Raw genomic sequence first — 13,836 nt, 5'->3', positions numbered from 1 at the left:
TGACTTCCACCTTGTCTTCAATCGAGAACCATCTGCCGGGTACTGACGATGCCCAATAGGCTGAAACAGCTGTCTACGGGTGGCCCTTAAATTGAAAGCAATGTGGGAATGATCAGAATAGTACTTATTTACACATCTTTTGATTTTCATGGAATTATTTTCCAGCAGCTTGACTGCATTAACCAACCCCAGAGTATGTGTTTGTGGAGTTGCTTCCTGGATTTGTCTGCAGGGGGTCCAGTGGATATCCAACTGAATCAACTGACTGCCTGGAATTATATTTGTTTGGTCGTGATACTCAGACGGTTGACAGCGTTCTGAAGAAGCAACAGCTGCAGATGCACCTCGACAGGTTGGTCGTGCCATACATTGAGAAGAATGAAATTCTGATGGACCCAAGGAAACTCGTGAACTTCTCGAAAGAAATTAAGAATGTGAATATTTTCGGGAAGTTGCGAGTTAAGGGTGACTGCGTTGACGAGCAGAGGAGCTCGCTATATGTGAGAGTTATCCTGGATGGAACACTTGAGCTTGGCGGTCCAACGAGCGGAGCGGCTGCGGTGGTAAAACGCACGTATCCGCTCATTGCAAGGAACTGAAAGCATAGTTTTGGCAAGCTGCTAATTTATAAACAGGTAATCAGACCAGCTATGTTGTATGTTTGTCACGTATTCTATATCATCAAAGGACTTGAATAATCTGGTAGACCAGAAGTTGTGTTGGTCACTGACCATATCAGAAGACTAGCTCAGAAATTCTTCAAGTTTTTTTAACGAAGAGCCCGCTGCTTTTGGAGATGCTTGATGCCTTTCATGAATTCATGAAAAAGCTAGATTCATGTATTTTCGTGATATCAGAATTACTTTTACCTGTTTTTACACTAGTTTAAAGTAAAATTATGTATCGAATTACAAAACATCGATAACTCTCACGTGAGCTCCAGCAGGAAGCAAGAAGTCTCAGACTGAGGCTGAAAGGAAGCACTTTTGAGCGGAGGGTTACCCGCCAACATTAGCGTGGATGCCTCCCACTGTCCAAGCGTGGAACTGTGAGGTGACGTTTCCTTTCGTTGTTATTTTGTGCTCTGCAATGAAGTATCCTCTGTCATTGCCCCCCTTTTCAACCCCTTGCTCAGCTACAGAGGCAGATCTTCACCGGCAGCAGGAGGATGCATATCTTAATAAGGATCTGGAAGGAATTTTGAATTGGGGTGAAAGTAACCAAGTTCAATTCAATACCACAAAAACCCAGGCATCGGTTTTCTAGAAGAAGATAAATGTCTTCGATATAATAATGTCAAGACAGACAATTCCGCTTTCTGCTTCGATAAGTTTGTTGGGGTAAAAATTTACACCAATATGTCTTGGCACAATCATGTCGTTGGAATTGCAAAGGCTGCTTCTAAAATGCTTGGAACACTGTTCTGAACCAGAAAACTGTACACACCTCGGCAACTTTTGATGCTTGATAAAGCTTAGATCAGACCATCTTTGGAGTATTGTTCTCATGTATGGAGCTCTGCCCCCAAACATGCTCTGAAGTTGCTGGAGTTGCTGGAACATCACGTGCAACCTTGATAGCCAGGAACATCAAAAAAAGGTTGGAGATTTGTCTCTGGTCTATAGATACTTCAACGGGAGGTGTTCAAATGATTTGGCACATTTGATTCCACCAAGAGCGGTACATATCAGAAATACGCGACGGACTGTGGCTGCTCATCGTTAAGAGGTTCAACTCAGTACACATCAAACATCACTGTTCAAGAACTCTTTCATCTGGAGAACTGCGTTTATGTGGAATGAACTACCTGAGAACATTTTTCCAAATGGATTTAATCTCCAGCGATTATAATCCAATATGAATTACTACTTTCGCACAGGCACCGCTCTGACAGTGCCTTAAGGATTTTCCTATAGTGCTCGTGTTTTGTCTTTAAAAAAATGGTTTGACACGCTACAAAGTTTATTAGTTTGAAATGTCGATCGATTGTTCTTATACCAACGTATTATGAAAAGGTCATTATAATATTGTCCACTTTCGATGCGAATATAGAAGATTTCTTTGAAGTTCACAGAAACAAATGTTTTCCTTTACTGCATAGTCTAAACCTTCTTCGAACCCCCTTTCGTACGGCTATGACGCGTTCATATTTTCACCGCCGGAAGTTTCCAAACCCACTGGGACCGGCGGCACAGCCATTCGCACTATTCAAGTGTCTCCCCTGAAATTTATTTTCCGTGGTTTTCAATGGATGGCTGCTCGCAGAGAAGTTATCTGGTGTGTTTAGTGTTGGTTTACAAGTGGAAAAATAAATGAAGTGACACATTTCGATTTGAGTTCTTTCTCGAGTTGTTTGGAATGTGAGCATGAAAAACTTTCCGGGTGTTGGCATTTTTCAGGTTCATATTCTCTTCGTGTTCGATTAAGTTGATAAACTGTGAAGAGTTTGTTACTTGTTTTGGGGGGGTTTCATTTGGACTTCTTCTGTTTAAGGAATTTCTATCAGGCGTCGTTTTCGTGACTTCAAAAACCGTTTCGTTCCCGGCCAGGAACATTTTCAATATTTTTTTTATGAATTGTGTATGTTTAATGGAGGCATCGGTCTGGAAAAATGATATACATGGTATTTCTCAAATGATGTCAAATATTGTTCTTTTATCAATAACTGAAACTTTTATTTGTCGATTTCAATAAAAGTGAGTGAGTTTGTTTTATCAGTAATAAGGGGTGTGTTTTCATGAAATTAGATTACGGATAATAATTCCACTCGTTTACCTGATTGATATTTATGGTAAAAATCAGTGTACGCCTCTGCATTCTCTCTCGAGTTGTATGGGTGGCAACCTTAAGTTTCACAAGATGTTTCTTAATTATAAGCACTGTCTCCAGAATAAAAAGAGCAACAACCGTCAATTTTTTTTATCTATAAACAGTTGCCTGCATGAGTCACGAGGTTTAGCTTTGCACAAGTATCTTATATCTCTTTTCTGTAATAAAAATACAGACTTCAGCAAATTAAGGCTACACACACCCCAAAGAGGTATACTGTACTTGCAGTATAAACTTTCAGTTCTTTAGCAATAACTCTCACTGCATAACAGTCGGTGGAAATTTTACTTTTAATTTTTCTGATTTGAGCGTCAAATTTCAGTCCACCGTCTATATACAGTCCCAGAAATTTAGTACACCCTCTGTTCTCAATGATACCGCTCACTACAGATAAATTCTGAAGTGAACATTTGAAAGTTATTATATTTGTTATAGAAATATTGAGGTAGAGTAGATTGGAATCCCACAAAGAATTGATTTTTTGTATATCATGAGCTATGCCACAATATAGTGGTGTCGTCAGCGAAAAGAGTAAATGTTCCAGATATACTTATGTTTATCCATCGTTAATATACAACAGGAACAATATGAGACCAAGAACCGATCCCTGTGGTACATCAGTATTCATTTCAATACTGATTGAACATTTAATCGTTTTTACAATCCGACTGCTACCATTGAGATACGACTCAAACCACTGTAGTGTTATCTTTCTAAATCCATAGATATTCAGCTTACGTAGCAGTAGTTTATGATCAATGCAGTCAAACGCTTTTGTAAGGTCACAAAATGCTGCTGCAGCAGCATCTACATGATTCATATTGGAATACACCTCAAACAGGAAAGAGAATATTGTATCATCTGTGCTCTTGTTGCTCTGGAACCTAAATTGCTTTTTTCTTATACTGTTATGACGAAGGAGAAATTCATTGAAACTTGTATTAACTAGTTTTTCAATTATTTTTGCAATAGTGGGAATGAGTGGTCGATAATTTGAAGGATCATCTACATCTACATATAAACGAATAACTATCGACAATTTTAGGAAGGATAGCAACTTGCCATTTCTGAATAAAATATTGATTGGTGATACAAGAGTTCTGAGTGCTTCTATTTGAAGATTTTCAATAATTCTGATTGAAATTTCATCATAACCAGATGTTGATTTATTCCTTATATCACAAAAAACTTCAAATAGTTCATCAATAGTCGTATCATCCAATTGAAGAGATTCATTGATTGCAACATTTTCTAAATTAATCAGTGGGTCATATGATTGAGCTTATGTCCAATCTGTTTCTAAAATCTGTTTTAAAATCTGTTTTTCCGTTAATCAGCTGTAATCATCGAACAGTAGAATTCATTTATATCGTCCACACTGATTGGTATTTCAATATATCTGCTCTTTTTGGTACTATTTCTCAAATCATTCATGACAGACATAGTCGTGATATAATTAGAGTGCCGCAATCGATGAGTAGAAGACTTGATGTTCGTATTGCAATTATTACCAAGGCTGTTCTCCGGATGAAATACAAATCACTAGATATTTGTTCAAATGGCAACGAATATCACATTTTTAAAGTTAATTGATGTGTGATCCTCATTTTTACGCCATTGACTCGTTCAAATTTAGCTATTTCAAATAATATCAAACTTAGCGAAAACAGTGGCATAGGAAATTGGGGGGCACAATTTTTAGATAATTGTCGATATGACAAAGAGTATCAAATAATTCATAAATTTGATTGCTTTAATCGGTATACCTATTCAGCTACTGAAATATGAAATAATCCAAAGGAACAATTTGTCCAGGCCAGTCTTAACTCCCTACACTGTAGGTTAATGGACTGACACAGAACTAGGCTGAAGCGGACAACAAACAACAGAATTGTCATCGCCCCATCTGCCTGTGAACGAGGTAACCAACCGCATATCCGAAATTTGCCAAATTCCCAGTATAAGGAAAAAGAAAACTTCACATAGTCAGGAATGATACTCTGAAGGAATTCGATTTCCAATTATGGGATATCATCGACTTTATGTTGATGATAGACACTACCTTGCATTGACGAGTGGCCAAACAGCTCGAAACAGGTCTGCAAGAGTATTGCAATAATTGAAAATCTATTGTGGCAGTTGTATCGCCAACAGCATATGCAGGAATAACTTCAGTGAAGAACCCCGCACTGGTAACTGTCGGATATAATCCAACTCCCTTCGTGGTATTAGCCAGGGAAGTATTTGTTTTCTGATAGTGTGGGGAGTTGAGACTGGTCTGAACAAATTGTTCCTTTAGATGATTTGATTTGAAGCCAAAAAAGTTGATTGTAACAACTCACCCCCAATTTGGGGCTAGTTGTTACATCTTCGGGGCACGATGTTACGATAGAGAAATAAACAAAATTAACATTCATTATTATTATTATTTCAAAACTTTATAAATGAAAGAGATCACGAACAGTCTTCTAACATTTTTGAGTAATTATGATATCTGAGATTTTTTGTAGAAAAGTAACATAACTGTGGTAGGAGTTTTTTAAATTTTAAACAAAAATGCAGAAACTTCGTCTGCAAATAACAATTTATATTTATTAGTTATTTCAATAAACTTTTAGAAAACTGAAATAGATATTATAGAAAAATACATAGTTATTTTTATAGAGGTGGGTAACAATATCACATACTAATATTAAATTAGTCTTCATCAGGATTGACGCAAATGAAAGAGTAAACGTTTCCCGTTAACATTTGACATTGTAAACATGCTACCTAATCTTCCTTTTTAGATGTGTTTAAACTTTCGGTACAAACTTAACAAAATCATTCATCAGTATCAGAATGTGAATCGGAAATCAAAATTGTTTTTCTTCACCTTATCTTTTCTTTCTTCGCTCATTTTCGAGGACTTTCCTTTACCTTTCTTTTTGCCTTTTGCTTTACCTTGACCTCTTCCTATATTTTTGTCAAACATTTTTTTGGTCTTAGCCAGATTTTCTTCATACCCTTTTTTTAATGAATCTTTTTCAGGTGTGTCAGTTAGCACAGCTGATTTGCGTTCACGACGACTATAGATGAATTGTTTTTGAGCATTTGCCTTGGAAAAGGGTCTAATTTTTCAAAGTGAAAAATTTTCAAATTCATTTTGTATACCAAATGGACTTGGTATGGAATTTTGAAATTCGAAGACTAATGTTAGGTACAGTACAAGGTATGGTAATTTTTTGGGATGATTTGTTACGTAAAAACCCGCCCCTCGTAATTACCCGCCCCCTGACAAGTTTTTAAATTTAAATTGAAGTCACTATTGATTGATGCCGATAGTAGAAAAACCAATATTACTCATTGAAGGTAGATATATTATGAACCTTTGAAGTTGAACATTTTGAGAAAATGAAAAATATAGACATCAGGAATAAAAAATTTCGTGAAGGATTTTTGTACTCACTAGGTTGAAATCGAGACACATGCATAGAACCTAGCAACTTGGCACTTGGCGGGTCACTATCATTTTTATGTGATGCACGACGTTAAAAGTAAATAAATGAGTCCAATCATGTTCACCAGAGAGTTTAAAATCCCGGTAAAAGGCGTGTAACTTCTTACCCCTATAACAACGTGCCCCTCGCTCCCCTTAAATGATTTTCAGCATGAAGGTCGGTCAAGTAAAAGTGAAAAGAAGCCTCTTACTACTCATAACAAAAACAAGTAGTTCAATCGAAATCGGCGAAAATAATTGATGAAAAAACAATATTTTTAGTAAAACTTTGACACCTCATTGGAATATGAGAAGTAATCGCCACCTGAAATTAATGAAATCATTTGAAATACACTTTTTATATTTCAATTTGAAAGTTTACCATTTTATACCTTTAGAAACATACTTTGCTAGTATCCTTTTCTTATTTCGGTCATTAGTGCAGGTTCTGTAGACATTTTTTTTGCATTCACTGTGAAATCATTTATTTATTAATATAAAAAAATAACTCTGTATATTTTGGTTGGGTAAATCGCATCATTCCTCGAACGCCCATGTTTGCATTTTATTTTCTTAAGTGCTTTCCACAATGTAACTTTTGTGGACATAGTGTTGAGTATAATTTCTTGGGTAGAAGGAAATATCCATTCCAGAGATTAGTTGGGAAAGTTCTGAAATGTTCAATCCTCAGTCCCTAATATTTCCCAGGAATGACGTGAGCATTAAGGGATACTAAGAGAATTAGTTTCTCAATGACACTCAGCTGTTAATTCTTTTATGGAATCCCGATGGTTTACCTGTCAGAAAATAATGAAATATTATTAGTTCATAGAAAAACGGAGAGAGGGAAAAATAATACATTTCATGTCCAATTATATTATTCTGAATATTATTGAAATATTCTGAAATGTGAGTTTTGTGTTCAGAAATAATCTGAGTGGAAATAGTGTTGATGAACAAATATGTAACAGGTTGAAAGGAGTTCGAAAAACATTTCATTGTGAGATTTTCACTAGGAGGTTTTACAAAAATGCATATTAGGCTGTAAAAAAGCTTCTTCAGGCGTGTCTTTATTCTTAACTCAGGCGTGCCTGTACTGAAATGAAGTAAAGCTTGAAGAAGCTTTGTATAGAAAAACGTAGTTCTTGAATACGCTATACAGATTTCATCACATAAATCAGAATGACTTGAAAATAATTATAAATTACATGCAGTTCTATAAGAAATTGATGTGACAATATTGTTGCAGATTATCTCCTGGAAAAAAATAACGCCGGCCGCCGCTGGTCATCGTAAATCGATTATGACTTGGCCAAGATCCCGCTCAACTCTACTTGCGCTCCGCAATTGTTCTAGATGTCGCGTCGCATCGAGAGACTTCTAGCGACTTCCCAATTCCTGATTGTTTTGGTGACATCGACTAAGTAAACGGTTCTGTGAGCTTTCCATTTTTCTTAACTCACTCGAAATCAAGCCCTCACCACTCTCTATCATTTCCTAATATCACTAAATGACTGTCAAATTGATGGCATTTTCTCAGAAATTCAGTGAAGAAAAGAGAATTTAAACTTCCTCAGCAATGGAGACATTACCATTCCAAGCGATTTTTTTCATCCAGTCATAAATCAGCAGCCTACTATTACATTTTGCACAAAGCATTCTGACTGCCTTTGTCTGCTAACAATCTAGCTAGGGATATTGATATAATTACACAGATAGGTCATAATAATGGTTTCAACGCAGATACTATCTAGAAGTTAATAAGAAAACAAAGCCGTTAATTCACTTACAGATTAATATACCCTCTAGTCAAACAACGAGAAATTGAGAAATGGGTAACTCTAACATATTTTGGAAAAAAAACAGAGATAATTGTGGGTTTCTTCAGAAAAACCAACGTGGAAGTGACATTCAGACCACATGCCAGGTTATCCTGGCAATGGGACAATGTTGTCGAAATTTCCAAAGAGGGTTTGCTGAACATGAAAGGTCCTTCAGACTAGGAAAAAATGATTCGACGTTTTCAAACCATTCCTTGGCATGCAACGACAAGTTTCCGAATCTAAACGATACGGAAATTTTGCACTATGCAAGGAAGGGTTACAAACTCAGTTATTTATTATCGTCAGAAATTCACAAGCATACACATTGCGGGTGCAACCTGTCAAATGATCAAATCGACTTAGTTTACTCACCAGTTTTCAAATCAGCACATCCGCATTGTGAATTGTAAATTCAGGTACTCAATCAAGCCAAGTACCCCTATTATTACCTATAGGGGTACTATACAGGGCTTTTCATGATGAGTGTTAATTAGACGTTTCTGACAAACTATTCAACGGATCAACCTGAAAATTTCACAGTATGCATAAATCAATATGACCTACACGCCTGAAATATTTCAGACGGAGCGGCGTTGTCGCTTCTACTATAAAGTAGCGGCTTCTTTGATTTTTCAAATGGAACACCCCGTATATAATATCATATTATGATTCATTATCACTTTTTCAACAAATTCATGTACTATTTCCCTATACCTATCTATTACCGTTTAGAAGATATAAATTAATTTCGATATTTTTTACCAAACATTAACTTTTATAAATGCTGATAATCTTGAACTCTCTTGCACTAAAACGATCAAATTTGAAATGGAGTGGAGTGATACTATGAGGATTGCCTCAAATAGGGTCTTCAAAAAATGCAGATACTTTGATTTCATGAAAAAATGAGTGGAACTCAATTTTTTCAAATAGAACACCCTGTATATTTCAATATTTTTGAGCTCTACATCCAATTTTAGATTAACTTTGTTCAGATAATACTATTTCTATTTTGAACCGTTTTCGAGATACACTGTTTCAAACGGAAATTGACATGGTTTCCTTGTTCATCACTCATTTTTGTAAAACAGATTTCGTTTGATGTTTCTCAATTAGTCACATATAATACAATGAAAAGATAATTATAAAAATACTCCTCAACCATCGAATGAAACTTCTCTTCAAACAATAGTTTCATTAACGCTGAAACACGAACTGAAAATAATAAACCCATAAATTAATGAGTTAATTTAATCGTCAGTGTATTTCAGAATATGTTCAAACACATCTCCACATCTACTTAAACAAACAAATAATCTCTTCAAAAGATTGTCATGTGTAGCGCTTCTGATCAAGTCTGGAGTCAAACTATTGAAAGCAGTTGTAACTCTCGATTTCATATCTTCCATTGCTGTTATTGTTATAGAGTAAACCATATTTTTAATGAAACCCCACAAGAAATAATCTAATGGATTGCCATCTGGTGTTCTAGGAGGCCAATAAAGGTCCATTATTACCAATCCATCTGTCGTCGAAGATTTCGGTTAAAGCTTCGCTGACTGAATGAGAATTATGGGGTGGAGCACCATCCATTTGGTACCATACACGTTCTCTTCCTGGTCTATTATTTAAAATCATTTGAATTCCATTCCTCAGTAAATCTTCATATTTTGATGCATTCAAATAATCATCATAAAACTGGATATAAAAAATTGACTAATTTTTCATGGCACAAGATATATTGAATTGCCATCTTTCTTGAAAACCCTTTTGGCGGACAACATGAGGATTTTCTGGCGCCCAATAATGACTGTTGTGTCTATTGAAAACCCCATTTTTTGTGAACTTGGCCTCATCTGTCCATATGAAATTGTCAAGGAAATGTTCATCCTCTTGAGTCTTGACAAGTAACCATTCAAAGAATTCCACTCTACGAGGTAAATCAGTCTCTTTCAAATGTTGGACACAGTAGAACTTATAGGGATGCCATTTATGCTTATTAAGAATTCGACAAATTGTCACGTAGGGTATACCTATCTCCCTTTCAGCCTCGTGCAGAGAAGTATTTGGAAATGCATGAAAGTATCCCAAAACTGTTACACCATCGTCATCATGATCCACTTTAGTCTTCTTACGAATGATTTTTGGACGGAAGGTTACATTCAACCTACAGTTTTTTAGTAGTCGATTTATCACATTATTATTCGGCTTCGGTTGTGGATATCTTTCATGATATACTCGGCATGTTCTACTTGCAATTCTATTGCACTCACTATAAATTATTAAAAAATTCAAGAAATCTTCATTATTGTAACCAAATCTTGACATTATTTTATTATAATTGCCAGCTATCACAATCAGTCAAAACCACCAACGAAAGTCTGACGTTAAATAATTGGTATAATCTCGAAAACGGTTCAAAATAGAAATAGTCTATCTATCTGAACAAAGTTAATCTAAAATTGGATGTAGAGCTCAAAAATGTTGAAATATACAGAGTGTTACATTTGAAAAAATTGAGTTTCACTAATTTTTTCATGAAATCAAAGTATCTGCATTTTTTGAAGACCCTGTATGAGGCAAATGAAAATATGACTCGGAGTGAAGATCCCCATAGTAACTCTCCACTCCATTTCAAATTTGATCGTTTCAGTGCAAGAGAGTTCAAGATTATCAGCATTTATAAAAGTTCATGTTTGGTAAAAAAAATATCGAATTTAATTTATATCTTCTAAACGGTAATAGATAGGTATAGGAAAATAGTACATAAATTTGTTGAAAAAGTGAAAATGAATCATAATATGATATTATATACGGGGTGTTCCATTTGAAAAATCAAAAAAGCCGCTACTTTATAGTAGAAGCGACAACGCCGCTTCGTCTGAAATATTTTAGGCGTGTAGGTCATATTGATTTATGCATACTGTGAAATTTTCAGGTTGATCCGTTGAATAGTTTGTCAGAAACGGCTAATTAACGCTCATCATGAAAAGCCCTGTATATGAGGGCTAATATAATAAGTCATTGTTAGTTTAATGTATACGTTTGAAAATGTTCTTTTCGGATGGAACTGCAGATACGTTAGTTACAAATGAAATTGATAAAAGAAATAGGAAGTTTCAATTCTCTTTCCTTCATTATGATTTCCTACCACTTAGTAACGGTTACATCCATCAATGTATCAGAAAATTAGATTGGTGAGAGTAGTATTATCATAAACTCAAATGAATTCAGTAGTTTTCGGTGTAAACTCGACTTTACTCCGACTATATCTGAAAATAATATTACTAATTTCATTTTCTCTTCCACGAAAACTCCATTCAAACTGCATCTATTTACTTTCATCAGAATATAAAGTGACCTCATTCAAACCATTAGAAACTTGGAGCAATCACCAGAATAGCCATGAAAAGAAATCCAATGAAAGCATCAGCGTCGAGTAGAAGGAAACAAAAGCTACTATTCTTTTTGAATTTTTTCGCCGGTTTCACATAAGGATCTATTATCAGAATTGCACTCTAGTTCTTTGCTGAATAAACAAAAAAAATCGACACCTAATAGCGCTAAAGAAAACCGAATAAACAATGCGTATGTTTGTTCGAGAAATTACTATTTCTTCTCGTGCCGGCTTTGTGTGGGAAAACATTAGAAATAATGAAATTTTAAGGGTGCAAGTTCATAAACATCGGAAAACGCTTGCAAGATAAATATTTGCTTCCTGTGATCGTGTTCGCTCATACGTTTGCTGTTTTCTTTCAGAAGCGGTATTTATGAGGGAAAGCGGAAAATCAATGGGATCCTCCACTGTAGACGAGAATGTTTGGACATGAATATATATCGATGTGATGATATTTAGAACGGAGAAAAACCAAAAAAACCAGCATGTGGTGGTGGATGTTGTTTATCATTACATACGTTTTCTATAATAGCCGTTATGTAAAAATTATTGAAAATTGATTTTGTGGAAGTTTTCGAAATATTACAAAAAACTGAAACCTCGATCAGCCTTTTCCTTCACTTTTTTGTACAATAATTTTTATCATTTGGCACTCCTCAAACTGCAGTTTGAGGAGTGCCAGATGATGACAGTACTACCAACTGTCGAAAGCGCTCGCAGATAATTAATAGAAGATATAAAGCTTCAAATCCTTTTTGTAGAATTTTATATTGAAATACTCAAAATAAAGGAAAATCAGTTGCATCAATCAAAATATATATGTATATATATATATATATATATATATATATATATATATATATATATATATATATATATATATATATATATATATATATATATATATATATATATATATATATATATATATATACATATATATTACAATGTAGGTTTTCACGGATGGTAGAATATGATGTGTTGTTTTTCCGGGTGTTCATCCGTTGTGTACTATTCGATAGTCGACGTTTCGCCATCATCTCAGATGGCATTATCAAGACGAGTTACTGCTTCGCTTCGAGAGGTGTAACTGATGTTAGGTTCTTCTTGTGGTGTTTTTATATGGTTTCGCTTGCGTAAGTTGTATGGATTTGTTACCTGTTTTTCCACCTGAGGGTTGTTGATGGCTTTTGGCGGTTCTCCTACCTGTTTTTCTACCTGAGGGTTGTTAATGGCTTCTGGCGGTTCTCCTACCTGCGATGGTTCATTATCAATTTGTGGTTGTCTTTGGTGGTTGTTTTTAATTATTGTTTTCCAAATCCTTGGGAGGTTTGGTGAGTCATCCCTTTTGTTGATGAGGCCAAGCTTTTCGATTTCGATAGCTTCCCTGATTTGTCGAATTCTTGGGTTTTGCAACTGTGCTATCTGTTTTGTGGACTCAAAATTAATCTTGTGACCTGTTTGTAGATGGTGTTGAAAGAGGTCAGAGGAGGTTTGTTTTGTTCTGCACCAGTTTCATTGAATATTTTATTTATTCTATTTACCGTACCGCAGCTAATACGAGGATGATCTGGATGTCTCACATTAAATACTCTACAAATCTCTTTAGCACTTTTAACATCATCTCCCAAACAATTTCAATTTTCTCTCTTACTCTCAATCTTGCAGCCATGACACAAAATAATTAGAATAACTGTAAGGTGAATATTGTTGACAATAGTACACTTAAATCTTTCACCAGTGTCAAACTGTAATATCATTTCCATGGCAACTAAGATTTAAATTGAAATATTAGGTCTCAGTTTTAGTTAATTTGCATGAAAACTTGAATGTAATTCTGTTATTTCCATTAAAAATATGCTATTTGTTTTTTCTTTTCATCTGGACGCACTTTATTGTTGAAATCATAAAAAAAATTCTCATGGCCATGGCCATGGCTATATCAACGTATAGGGTGTTTTTTGTGACTGTTAACTGTGTGAGTTTTCGAATTTTTGAGTTGTCATAACTTTGTTAATAATGAATATATTTTCATGAAATTCTGGTCACACCTGTTTAGAGGCACTCTAAATCCAGTGGCGTAGTGATTATTTCAATAAATAAATCGCTAATAAAAAATCCCGATTTTCGACTTAGAAAAAATATCGTAGTATGCCCCGAAACTTTAATAAACATTTCAAATTTTGTTCCAAGGTAGACATTTTAGTACTTGATATTTCAAAAAAAAATCAATAAAATCGGTTTACAACTTCAAATTTTAGGGGGTGTATCCATTAAAAATGGGTCACACTGTATATATATATATATAT

The sequence above is a fragment of the Leptinotarsa decemlineata genome, unplaced genomic scaffold (assembly GCF_025532065.1).
Source record: "Leptinotarsa decemlineata unplaced genomic scaffold, Ldec_3_MD MMD2_tig00002082_RagTag_RagTag, whole genome shotgun sequence".
NCBI classification, from domain to species: Eukaryota; Metazoa; Arthropoda; class Insecta; order Coleoptera; family Chrysomelidae; genus Leptinotarsa; species Leptinotarsa decemlineata.
This window is presented reverse-complemented; position numbering follows the sequence as displayed.